This window comes from Pan troglodytes, chromosome 14, assembly GCF_028858775.2.
Source record: "Pan troglodytes isolate AG18354 chromosome 14, NHGRI_mPanTro3-v2.0_pri, whole genome shotgun sequence".
NCBI lineage: Eukaryota > Metazoa > Chordata > Mammalia > Primates > Hominidae > Pan > Pan troglodytes.
In genome coordinates, this window is record NC_072412.2 from 52,723,772 (window position 1) to 52,735,762 (window position 11,991).

Below are 11,991 nucleotides of genomic sequence, written 5' to 3' on the forward strand. Positions count from 1 at the left end.
AAATTCCCTGGTAATCATCTGTCAACTTGGTAGATTTTACTATTCACAAAAATTGTCTGTTCTTTGTAAGTTAATAGAAGCCTATGGCCTTTTCCACTAGTAAAGCAGTTGCAATTTTCTGCATATTAAGAGGCTGTTCTGGCTCTGCAGAAACAGAAAAGAATTGATGGGATCAAAGCAATACTAGCAAATGTAGAGTTATTCTGATATAATTTCCAAAATGTAGCAATCCTGAAATCTTTGGATTTCTTTAAATCAATACAGAGTTCTTGAGGTATTTAAATGCATTGTCTCAGCCAGATCCCCAAGTGTGGCTTTGAAGCTATAAAGGTTCTGGGGGAACAAAACTGAGAAGAGTCTAATAATTTCAACGCACACATAAGAGAGCTACACATCAAAATTAATAGGTACCTGAACAAGGTTTTTCTCGGCCTGGGGATCAGTAGTTCCTCCAACTGGCTGTGCAACATGGATGAACCTGCTGCTTAATCTTTCTGTACCTTAGCTCCTGCACTCGTGAGATGGAAAGAATGAGCTTCCTTCATGTGGTTGTTGGCACTGGATGAGCTAAGGTAGGATGGGTAAAATACTTGGAATATGCAGGAGAAAAATTAGTGCTGAATGGACCTTATCACTATGTAGGATGATGTAGAGCAGCACCCTTCCTTCCTTAGTTATGCAGTTTCAGCATCTCTAGCTGAGAATACAACCAATTTCTCAAGTGTCTACTGGGGCTAAAATTAATTTAGTGATAGTGGCTGGCATTTTTTATTTAAATGAATTGAAACAGAATAGAGCAAAAAATACCAGAGAGCATTATATATTCTAAGTATTGTTTAGTGCTACTTTTCAGTGCTACTTTTACATATATGTTTTAGGGATACTGGATTGAAATGAAAAAGTAATTTTTCTTCTGGTCATGCTCAAAATTTTGAAGTCACTGGATTATATGGTACCTAAAGATTCCTCTTCTCTTGACTGGTCTAAAATTCTGTTAAAAAGCAGATGTTATGCACAGTAGAGGGCCCTGAAGATAAAACCAGAAGACTCTGCTGGACCTGGTCCTTCCTTGTTGAAATAATTTCTCTGTACCCCAGTTTTATCCAGTGTAAAATGTGGATAATAGCACCTAGCCAGTCATGGTGGTTCACGTCTGTAATCTCAGAACTTTGGGAAGCTGATGTGGGCGGATCACTTGAGGTCAGGAGTTCGAGACCAGCCTGGCCAACGTGGTGAAATCCAATCTCTACTAAAAATACAAAAATTAGCTGGGCATGGTGACAGATGCCTGTAATCCCAGCTACTCAGGAGGCTGGGGCAGGAGAATCACTTGAACCCAGGAGGCAGAAGTTGAAGTGAGCCGAGATCGCTCTACTGCTCTCCAGCCTAGGCAACAAGAGTGAAACTGCGTCTCAAAAAACAAACAAACACCCAAAACAAAACCAAAAACAGTACCTATCTTTCATAGGCCTGCCACAAGAACTAGATGAGGTAATGTACGTAAACTAGGTGTTACTTTGAAATATAAATTTTTAGCGTGATTTTAGTCATTCTGCGATTCTGAGCACAGAAAATTCTTTTGCTTTATGAATCTTGTTCCTGCGTTACCTCATTTCTTCCCTCTTGTCTTTCCTTTCATCTGTCCCTCTGCCTGAAACACTGTTCCCACTTTTGCTCATTTTATTCCTCTTTTGAGACTTAACTCAGGCACCATCTCTCCCATGTCACCCCAAGTGTATATATCTCTTTTCACTTACCACACTTTAAAATAAAAGTCTATGAATGTGCCTGACACTCTCATTAGACCATCGTACTTCCCAACTTTATATTCATTGTTTAAATCCCAAAACTTTGTGGAGCATCTGCACCTACAAGGAACTCTAAAATATTGGCTGAGCTGACCTGAACTAATCTCCTGCTTTCACATCTGTTTCTTTCTCTACCTTCACTCTTGTTCTCCTACACCCTCTTTCAATATATTCACTTATCTTTCCTACCTCCTATCCCATTTCTAGCACATATATGGTATAAATAATAGCGAATTGAGCAGCAACAGTGTCCTCTTGGCCTCAAAATTGCAGCATCTCCAGGGGAGGCTATTATAAAAGTGGATTCAGAAAGGGAAAGCAGTAATTGTAGAAGAGATACAATGACCAGAAGAGAAAGGTGATAATGTTAAGTTACTCATAGGTTGTGACATTTAGCTAGGTGAAAATACATGATTGTACAGAGGTAGGAGAACCAGGGGGATAGCTTGAGGCCTAGAGGTGATTAGCAGAAGGGACAGACTGGTCCAGCCCTCTGAGTCTTTTCCTGCATCTGCCCATTGCCCGGGGCAGGGACAAGGTTACTGGGATCTACATGGTACCCAATTATGCTCCTTCCTCTACACTCTAGAAAGGGAGGTCCTGGCAGCTTGAAGACCCTCTGTCATTACCCAACCGTCTTGACCCGAAAACTTCCAATTCTCAATCCCACATGTAAATAATTCACAAAGCAGTTTCCAGGAGGCCATGATACTGCAACAAAGAAATGAATAAAGCCTGGTCACAACAACAGACACTTTTTCAAACTCTGAGTCCGATCAGATGGTTACAGCAGTCTTCTGGCTGTTGAATGTTTTCCCTCCTGTCACTGCCAAGTTGCTGGGTTGATTTATTGGGAAACAGGTAACAGTCACCTTCGCACTGCTGTTAGCAGATTCCTTTGAGAGAACAGGTTACAAAAACATCCGGTTTGTCTCCCTTGCATTTATCTGTTTATTCATGCATGGAGATTTGTTCCAGGAGTAACTGAAGCATATAATTCTCAGAGTTCGAATAAATTGAAAATTGCTCCTGCTGAGATTTTGACAAGTTATTTTCCTGCTGGGGTTCACTCCAGACTTTCCTGTCTTTCCCAGAATATTTAAAGTGGCTTCCACTGTGTCAGATACACTGTAAACAATTTTCAATGTTATAGCTTCAAGGTAGGCTCAGTAGGTTTTTAAAAGCTCCAGGCCACCCAATTTGCTAGTTAGTGTATATTACCAATTACAATGCTTTGTCTGCCAGTGCTTCTAAAAGCTGTGATAATATTAATGGTACTACAGAGTGCCTTTCCCCTTGAATGAACCTTCACTTGTCTTACAGATGACATAAGCTGAGAGCGAATGCCTTGCTGTCATTCAACTGGAGTCACACCTGTGCTCTTTCACATGCAAGTTACAAAGCATTTTCACATGTGTTGTCTTGTTTAACCCTCACAACATAATAATACAGCCTTGTGAGTGTATTATAGTCCCCGTTGTACAAAAGAATGAATGACATGCCCAAGCAGTGGATTTACAAAGAGGCGAGGACAATGCCCAGGCACTCTGGCCTAAATCTAGTGCTCTCTTTACTATCTTGTAACCTGTGGCACATTTCTGGTGGTCTTTCCCATACCCAGAATCAGTTTCTTTCATGTTCAGAGAACTCTAGTTTTGTTTTCCCTTCTAAATACCTGGCTCTGTGCGAGGTATTATGACTGGTTTAAGAGGAGAACAGCGATATTGGCTAGTTATCACTCTAGGAGTAGCTATGGTACCACAGTGCAATTAAAGCCACTGCAACATAACTGAAGATCTTTTGAGGACTTCTTAGAGTGTATAAGAGAGAACATAATGAGAAAGCCTTTTTTCTCCCCACCACCCATCTTGATGCCTGCTCGAGACATTGCCATGTGATGTTTGGAACTGCAGCTGGCTATTTTGTGACCATGTGTGTGGACATTTCTGGCAAAAACAAGGCAGCTTTCTTAAAGGACAGAAAGTGCATCCATGATGGCATCAGTGAGTTTCCAAACCAACCACATCTACCTTTGGACTTTTCGTTAAGTAGACAAATATTTGTTTATGTTTTAAGTCATTTTAATCAGATGTTCTGTTACTTATACTTGATTACATCCTAACTGATGCACAGCTATTCTGTACCTGCTCTGCTCTTGAGACACTGATGAATAGGTTGTCTAACATTCTTGAAGCTAGTGCCATGGCTCCTAATGCAAGCAGGTGTTCTGACTTACCCTTAAGACCTTCCCTCTTTTGGAATAGCAGTTGCCCTTAAAGAAAATATATAACAATCTATGCTAAGAGTTGTCTCAGTCACCCTAGACCTTTTCCCTGTTCAGCCCCGCCTGCCTGGCTCTACCCTTCGCAATGCTGTCAGCTTCTCCAGATCAGTGTGTGTTACTCTTTATTTTCTACCTTCCCCCTTCTCTTTCAGTGTTTGCCTCCTTCCTGGTCTACTACTGTTTGTTTATACCCTAAACCTTGGTCTTGCTCTGCTTTCTGACCTTCAGGTCCATTTGATTATGGCTTGGGACTTTGGTTATGATCATTTGATTGTTAGTTTATAACCCATTGCTTTGCTTTGATAGAAGAAGAGAACTAACATTTATTGAGCATCTAGTGTGTGCTAAGTATTGATTTAGGAGTTTACCACATTTAATCCTTAAAATAAACCTGTGAAATAGGTTTTATCTCCATTTTCCCTTAGCAACAATCTCAGAATGTAGGTGAACTACCCATGATTGAACCTATAGAAGTAATATAGCCAGAAGACTAACCCATTGAGTTTGACGCCAAAGATCCTGTCTTCCAACTAGGCCAGGACACAGTACATGAAGAATCCTTCCATCATTATTTTATCTTCCCTAATCTTGCGGCTGATTTTACCCAGACTATAGTTCTGACCATCAAATTCTCCATCTCAATCTAATAGTAGAAAAACACGGAAGTGTCACAAATGTACATCATGTGACTACCCTATCTCTGAAACATCTTGGATCCTGTCTGTGATACATTCAGGTAAAAGCAGTCTAATTTTGTTAAATCAGTATGCACTAATGAAGAAAAGTAGTGAGTCTCTGGTAAAATCACTTGGCTGGGAGTCACCACTTGATTTTTGGTGTTAGCTGTTTGTTTAAAAATTACCAATCTGGCAGGGCATGGTGGCTGACTCCTGTAATCCCAGCACTTTGGGAGGCCGAGATGGGCGGATCACCTGAGGTCGGGAGTTCAAGACCAGCCTGACCAACATGGAGACACCCTGTCTCTACTAAAAATACAAAATTAGCCAGGCATGGTGGCACATGCCTATAATCCCAGCTACTCGGGAGGCTGAGGCAGGAGAATCGCTTGGACCCAGGAGGTGGAGGTTGCAGCGAGCTGAGATAGCGCCATTGCACTCCAGCCTGGCAACAAGAGCAAAACTCTGTCTAAAAAAAAAAAAAAAAAAAAAAAAAGTACCAATCTAGATTTACCTTAATGGAAGCATCAGTTTTGTGTTTCTTGGATATACAGGCCTATCTGGTGAAACATTTGATCTAAATTTGGAATAATTTGGAATATACATGTGTACAGTAATATCACATTTTTATTTATAATCAAAATTAGTCAGAATCTAAATGTTCAATAATAAAACCTTGGCTAAATAAGATGTAGTATATTTAAAAAGGAAGGAGTACCATATAGCTATTACATATTTTATTTAGGGAAATATTTTATGACACAGGAAAATATAATGAAGCATTAAATTAAAAAATAGGATTTTAAATTGCATACACTATAGGGCTTCACTTTTGTAATGAATATACAGGTTTATGTGCACAGAATAAAAGGCTAGATGAAAATAGTACCAGGATGTTAACTGTGATAAGATGCTATTTATATTTTTTCTTTATGTTTATATTTTCTAAATATTTTATAATGAATAGTTCTTTTATTAATCAAAGAAAATCTTAATTCAATAGAAAAGCAATTTATAAGTGAATTTGCATTAATATTTCTTAAATAGCACACTTTCTATTTAATGCAGTTGAAAATGTGATTTCTAAAAAACAAACATTTACACACAACTTTTCAACAGTATATCTATTGCTGCTATAGTCTGGATGTTTATCCCCTGCAAATCTCACGTGAAAGTTTGATCCTCAGTGTTGCAGTTGGGGCCTAACGGGAGGTGTTTGGGTAGTGGGGGTGGATCCCTCATGAATGCATGAATGCCCTGGGGTTGGGGAAGTGAATGCGTTCTCATTCTATTAGTTACTGAGTGAGGGCTGGTTGTCAAAAAGAGCCTGGTGCTCCGGGCTCTGTCTTGCTGCTGCTTCTCTTGCCATGTGATCCCTGCACACAACGGCTCCCCTTTCCCTTTCTCCACCATCAGTAGAAACAGCCTGAGGTTCTCACCATGTGCAGATGCCCAATCTTGGACTTTCCAGCCATCAGAATTGTGAGCCAAATAAACCTTGTTTCTTAATAAATTACCCAGATTCAGGCATTCCTTTATAGCAACACAAATGGAATAAAACAAGTGCCTATAACAATATGTAATTACCTCTTTAAAAATTAATAGATACTCATATTACAGTGAATGGGGAAAGAGCTCTCTCTCGTTGTGAAGCCCCTGAGGTTTCTACAGGGGAAGGCCCTACCTGTGGGCTTCTTCTGGGTCATTCCAAGTCAGCAAGAGAACTTGTGCTTGAGGTTCATCTTCAAACTACAATACAGTGCAGTTGGGCTACATCAAAAATAAGTAAATTAATGCACAGTATTATTTTAGATGATGGTAAATCTAGGGAAGGAGAATGAGTCTAGGGAGGATGATTTGATAGAAATTTTCTTGGTAAACGGGGTATGGTAGGTTGGCCACGTTTGACTGGATAATTGAGGAAACCTCTTTGGGGAGGTGACATGGTTGGTTCCTAAGAAGTGAATTACAAGATTTCATCCAGGTAAGGATCTTGAAGCAGAGTGTTGTGGGTGAGGGAATAGCAAATACAAAGGCTGTCAGACAGGAAAGACCTTGACACAGTCAATAAACAGAAAGCAGGCACTGGGCATATGGATGAAGCTTAGAGGGGAAGGGCAGGGTAGGGCAAGAGGAGGGAAGCTTATCAATAGAGTTTGGGCAGTTAAATTATCAGGGACTGCCAGGCTCAGAGTCTCAAAAGAAATTAAGCTGTGCCAAAAAGAAATTAGACTCCCTAGAAATGACGGCTTTAATAAAATGAGAAAGTATAAACGGAAATGATGTCTCACAATCCCGTGATGAGTGAGTTGTGTCTATGGTAAAAAAGAGCAAAGAAAAAGTCCATGAGCATTTTGGAGGCTGATAATGTTGTCTTGAAATGGTATTTAAGGAAAATTCAACCAGTGTGGCCTGGTAACCATGGCTGCAGTGACTACGATCATTCGGACAAATGCAGGATTTCCTGATTTATCAGCAGAAACAAATCACCTACTCATAAACATACTTGGCCAGCATGGCTAAATCTTTATTTTCAGGTGGTCTCATTGCTATTGAGGTTACACCTCACATTTTATGTTCAAAACTTAGGGTTTTCTGATTTTCAAAAGTAGCTTTCAATTTATTGCAGTAAGTTTTCAGTAGCTTTGTCTATGGACAAAGCCTAAATGCTGTTTAGAAGAAACACATATTCATTAGTCTTTGCTTGAAGAAAGTTTCCCAATCTAAAATACTTCAAGTATACGCTTGCTACTTCTGCTTTAAATCAGACAAGCCTCACGAGAAGGGACTGAAATTCAAATATCATCAACATGCTAGCAGTATGCTGAGATTCATCTCACAAATAATTCCCAGGGAAAGACTAAGTTTGGATCAATAAAAGTCAGTTGTATGGATGCTACAAGTTTGAAAAAAAAATGCATTTGACCTCCAGAGCCAATGTGATTCAAACAGAAAAGTAAAATACAAATCTTTTGACTAAATCATATTGGTAAATATATACAAAAATGTAATGAGTAAGAAAAGGTAAAAGTAATTGGGAATATGTCACCCCATGGGATTTAAGTGGCCAACTAGCTCTTCCTTGGTGACATTTCTTGTCTTGTGCCTTTTGAAATTTCATTGTAACATCCTTGACATGGATGATATCATTGGCATAGATAAAATTTTTTCCAATCTTTTGAGTCTACTTGATTAGAGATTTAGCAGGAAGAACACAAATGTGATTGAAACTCTATAAAATCAATATTCGATGGAGTCTTCCTACTAAATATGTGTGAAGCCTTATAAGTTTGGTCAGTTGTTTAATACCTTTTAAGAAAGACCTTCCTTTCCTGCTAAGATAAATAGTTTCCAGAAGTTAATTCCATTATATTATGGCTATTCATGTAGCAAACTCACTGCTACCTCTGTGATTTTAAAAAAGAACATCTTAAAATTGTCTTCGATACTTATCCAATTAGGTTTCATGAATCATCAAGGTGGGGGATGTCTGGATAGCCTCAAGTGTTTTGAATTTCCATTTTCTTTACTTAGGCTAGATTTTTATGCATTGGTTTTTCACTGACAACATTTTTATGGTTTTAAACACTGTAATTAGAAGTCCAAAAAGTTATTTTAATGAGTTGGCTAAAAATTTATGCCCTTAAAGCCAGGAAATCCCAAATGTGTCCATGTTGTGCATGTTGTATTTCAGATTAGTAGTTTAGGCTTCTAAATTTGTATTCTCATTATGGGGTATATAAATGAGGGAAATTTTCACATAGGTTTCTTGTTTTGTTTTGCTTTTAGCATTTAACGTGTTTGAATTGTCTCCTAATTACCTTGTCTTAAAATAACTCTGGATGTTTGGACAGGTGGTTACACTCTGTTAATCACACAAAGTTGAAGCTATTTTAAAGCAAGTCATTCCCACTATGGTAACACTGTTGAAGCCTTCTGCAATACAGAAGGCTTCTACTTCTGTTTTATCAACTCGGCCTTTCTCTAAAAGTATCCTCATAGTATCTATGTAGAGTTGATGCAATATCTTTAAATAGTTCTAGACTTCTTGTGATATCACCATCTGGAACTTGGATCTTCTTCACAGGCAAAGAATTAGCCCTCACTGCTCCTGTCTTCTGGGGTTTATTTAATATGCACAATTATATCATTTTGTGCTAAGCACCAACATAAAGCAAGTTCAAGAAATCATGGTGTTTCAGGTTTGTAAGGAATTTTTAAGACTTTTTTTTTTTTGAGACAGAGTCTTGCTCTGTCACCCAGGCTGGAGTGCAATGGCGTGATCTCACCTCACTGCAACCTCCACCTCCCGGGTTCAAGCAATTCTCCTGTCTCAGTCTCCCGAGTAGCTGGGACTACAGGCGTGTGCCACCATGCCTGGCTAATTTTTGTATTTTTAGTAGAGACGGGGTTTCACCATGTTGGCCAGGCTGGTCTTGAACTCCTGGCCTCGGCCTCCCAAAGTGCTAGGATTACAGGCATGAGCCACCACGCCTGGCCAAGACAATTTTTAAGAAACTTTTACTTTTGAAATAGTTATAGTTTTGAGGAAGTTGCAAAAATAGTACAGAGAGGTCCAAGGTCATTTATTTTATCTACTCACCTTGCCCTGAAAGACTTTACACATTTAAAACTGAAGAAAATTGGTTCTGAAGATTTACCCATCAGGATCCGAAGAATACAGACACCCAAATCAAAGGACCAGCTTACTAGCAAGTAAGGAGGTGAAGAAGGGAAGAACAAAGACCCAACAAGTAATATCCTCATTCAAAATGACTTTGATTAAAGGAACATGTAATGGGATGAATACGTACAAACGTCCAGACTTCTTTAATTCCAGAATTATGATGGAAGAGGTGTTTATACAGCCACCTGGGCTTTGAAATCAGTGCTTCAAATTCTGGCTCTGTTGATTACTGTAAAATCCTGAGATGGTAATTGATCTCTCTGTGTCTTTGTTTCTTCTTCTGTGGAAGAGCAATAATAATATCTTTCCTGGACAGTTGTGACAAGAATTAAAATTGTTTAATATGCATAAAGAAGACAGTTAGCATAGTATTCAAGCAAGTGCTCAATATATTAAAGATATTATCATTACTCTTTCACTTCTGAAAATTCAAATACAGCCAATTCTTGTTATTTGTAGTAGTTTATTCTATAAAGTCACTATGAACACTGAATTAGCAAGTATTTAACTATTACTCCAAGAGGAAATATAGGGTTAATTTCCTACAAACCACTGGTCACAACATATTTTTGTCAACCAATGTCTGACCTTGTTTTATATATGTTTCTGTATAAAGATATTGCATGCATTCATTAACACTGAACTCATGGCTAACAGCACTATAGCTCATGTCAGAACCAAGCTTATCTAATAAGTATATTTTCTCTAATGCAATCTTCTTAGGAACACCAGCCAGCGCTTTAACAATATGCCTGGAGGCCATTTTAAACAGTGAAATCACCAAGAAAAAGCAAAAAAAAAATTTTTTTTTGAAGTGAAAAATGTTGCACTAAATAGACTGCAGAATGCACACTTGTTTGCAGTATGAGAGTACAAGAAGGTGGAGCATGGCTTTGTTCAACCTCAGCTGGGAACTTGTGCAATGGGGCACTAAAAGCTTTCTCCACTCTGTAAAGATGTGTATCCAAAAATGACTGTGAAAGTGCTGCAAGTATGGGTTTGGGAGTTACAAATACATTTTAGTGGACAGGCAAATTCACAAATATGAAATCTGTGAATAACTGTGATCTACTGTAGTAGTTTTTGTGCCAGCCTGAATAAATTCTTGTGTTGACTCCTGAAAACATAAGTGAACTTGATCAAAGTGTAACGTTTTGAGACTGGTTTTTACGTGTGTCTTGTAGAATCAAGACCTGACCATGTTTCTGCTCCTACCCTCCCGCTCCTTTCACTTAAGTTCTCCTGTGGACTCATGTGCCTGGTTGAGGTCCCTGAACATGGCAGAGTCCCTTGTGACTTTGGGCTCTTCTCCATAGTGTTCCCACTATGATGGGACAGTGCAGAACCACTAAGCCTGCAGGCTCTGGAATCCCACAGCCTCGGTGTGACACTCAGCTCAGCCACTTACAAAACATGTGACCCGGAGCAAGTCCTGTAACCTCTCTGGCTACAGTTTCTTCTTCTATAAAATTGTGATAATAACGTCATTTACCTTGAAAGATGTTTTGAAAATTAAGGAGATTATGTCTTCAAAACACTTCCTACAATGCCTGGCACATAGGTTCATTCTGTGTTTTTCTGCCTGGTCAGATTCCATTTGAAGCCTCAATGTCAATTCCTTGGTGAACACGTCGCTAACTCCCCAGGCACAACTAGTCATTTTCCCCTATGCTTCTGAATCACTTTAGTTCATAACAATCACAGCACTTGAGGAAATGCTGCATTGCTGACAACCTCCTTCCCTGTGCAACTGTGAGTTTCCTGATGGATCTTCTCTTTTTTTTCTTTTTCTCTTTCTTTTCTTTCCTTTTCTTTCTTTCTTTTCCTTTCTTTCTTTCTCTTTCTTTCTTTTTCTTTCTCTCTTTCCTTCCTTCCTTCCTTCCTTCCTTTCTCTCTCTCTCTCTTTCTTTCTTTTCTTTCTTTCTTTTTCGATGGAGTCTCTCTCTGTCATCCAGGCTGCAGTGCAGCAGCATGATCTTGGCTCACTGCAACCTCTGCCTCCTGGGTTCAGGCAATTCTCTGCCTCAGCTTCCCAAGTAGCTGGGATTATAGGCACCCCCCACCACGCCTGGCTAATTTTTGTATTTTTAGTAGAGGTGGGGTTTCACCCTCTTGGCCAGGCTAGTCTTGAACTCCTGACCTCATGATCCACCTGCCTCAGCCTCCCAAAGTGCTGGGATTACAGGCGTGAGCCACCGCGCCCGGCCTCCTGATGGATATTTTCAATCTTTGCTTCCCTGGTGTCCATCAGGGAGCCAGACACACAGTAGGTGCTCAACAGTTGCTAAATACATGAGTTAATATATAAATATACGTAATTACAATTACAACTCATAAAAAGTAGTGGCTTGAACAATTGGAAGGAAAACTGTTGAGCAAATACAAAATACCTGGTCTTTTTGAATTTAAAACATAGATACTATGTTAATTTAAGATTAAACATATACAACAAATTATGTATTTTATACCCTAACTCTGCAGAATAGGGTTTCTCAAGTTGTAACTACCTGGAAAGTTTGTGAATTTTTTAGGTTC

At 39.1% G+C, this 11,991-nt stretch overlaps 1 long non-coding RNA gene across 1 annotated transcript in view; it reads left to right on the forward strand.

Moving 5' to 3' along the window:
• Window positions 1–2,843, forward strand: part of LOC104001829 (uncharacterized) — a 287,875-nt gene extending 285,032 nt beyond the window's left edge. The window contains exon 5 of the long non-coding RNA XR_010150695.1: window positions 506–2,843. This is a non-coding gene — a long non-coding RNA (uncharacterized LOC104001829). The remainder of the gene's footprint in view (window positions 1–505) is intronic.
• The last annotated feature ends 9,148 nt before the right edge of the window (window positions 2,844–11,991 follow it).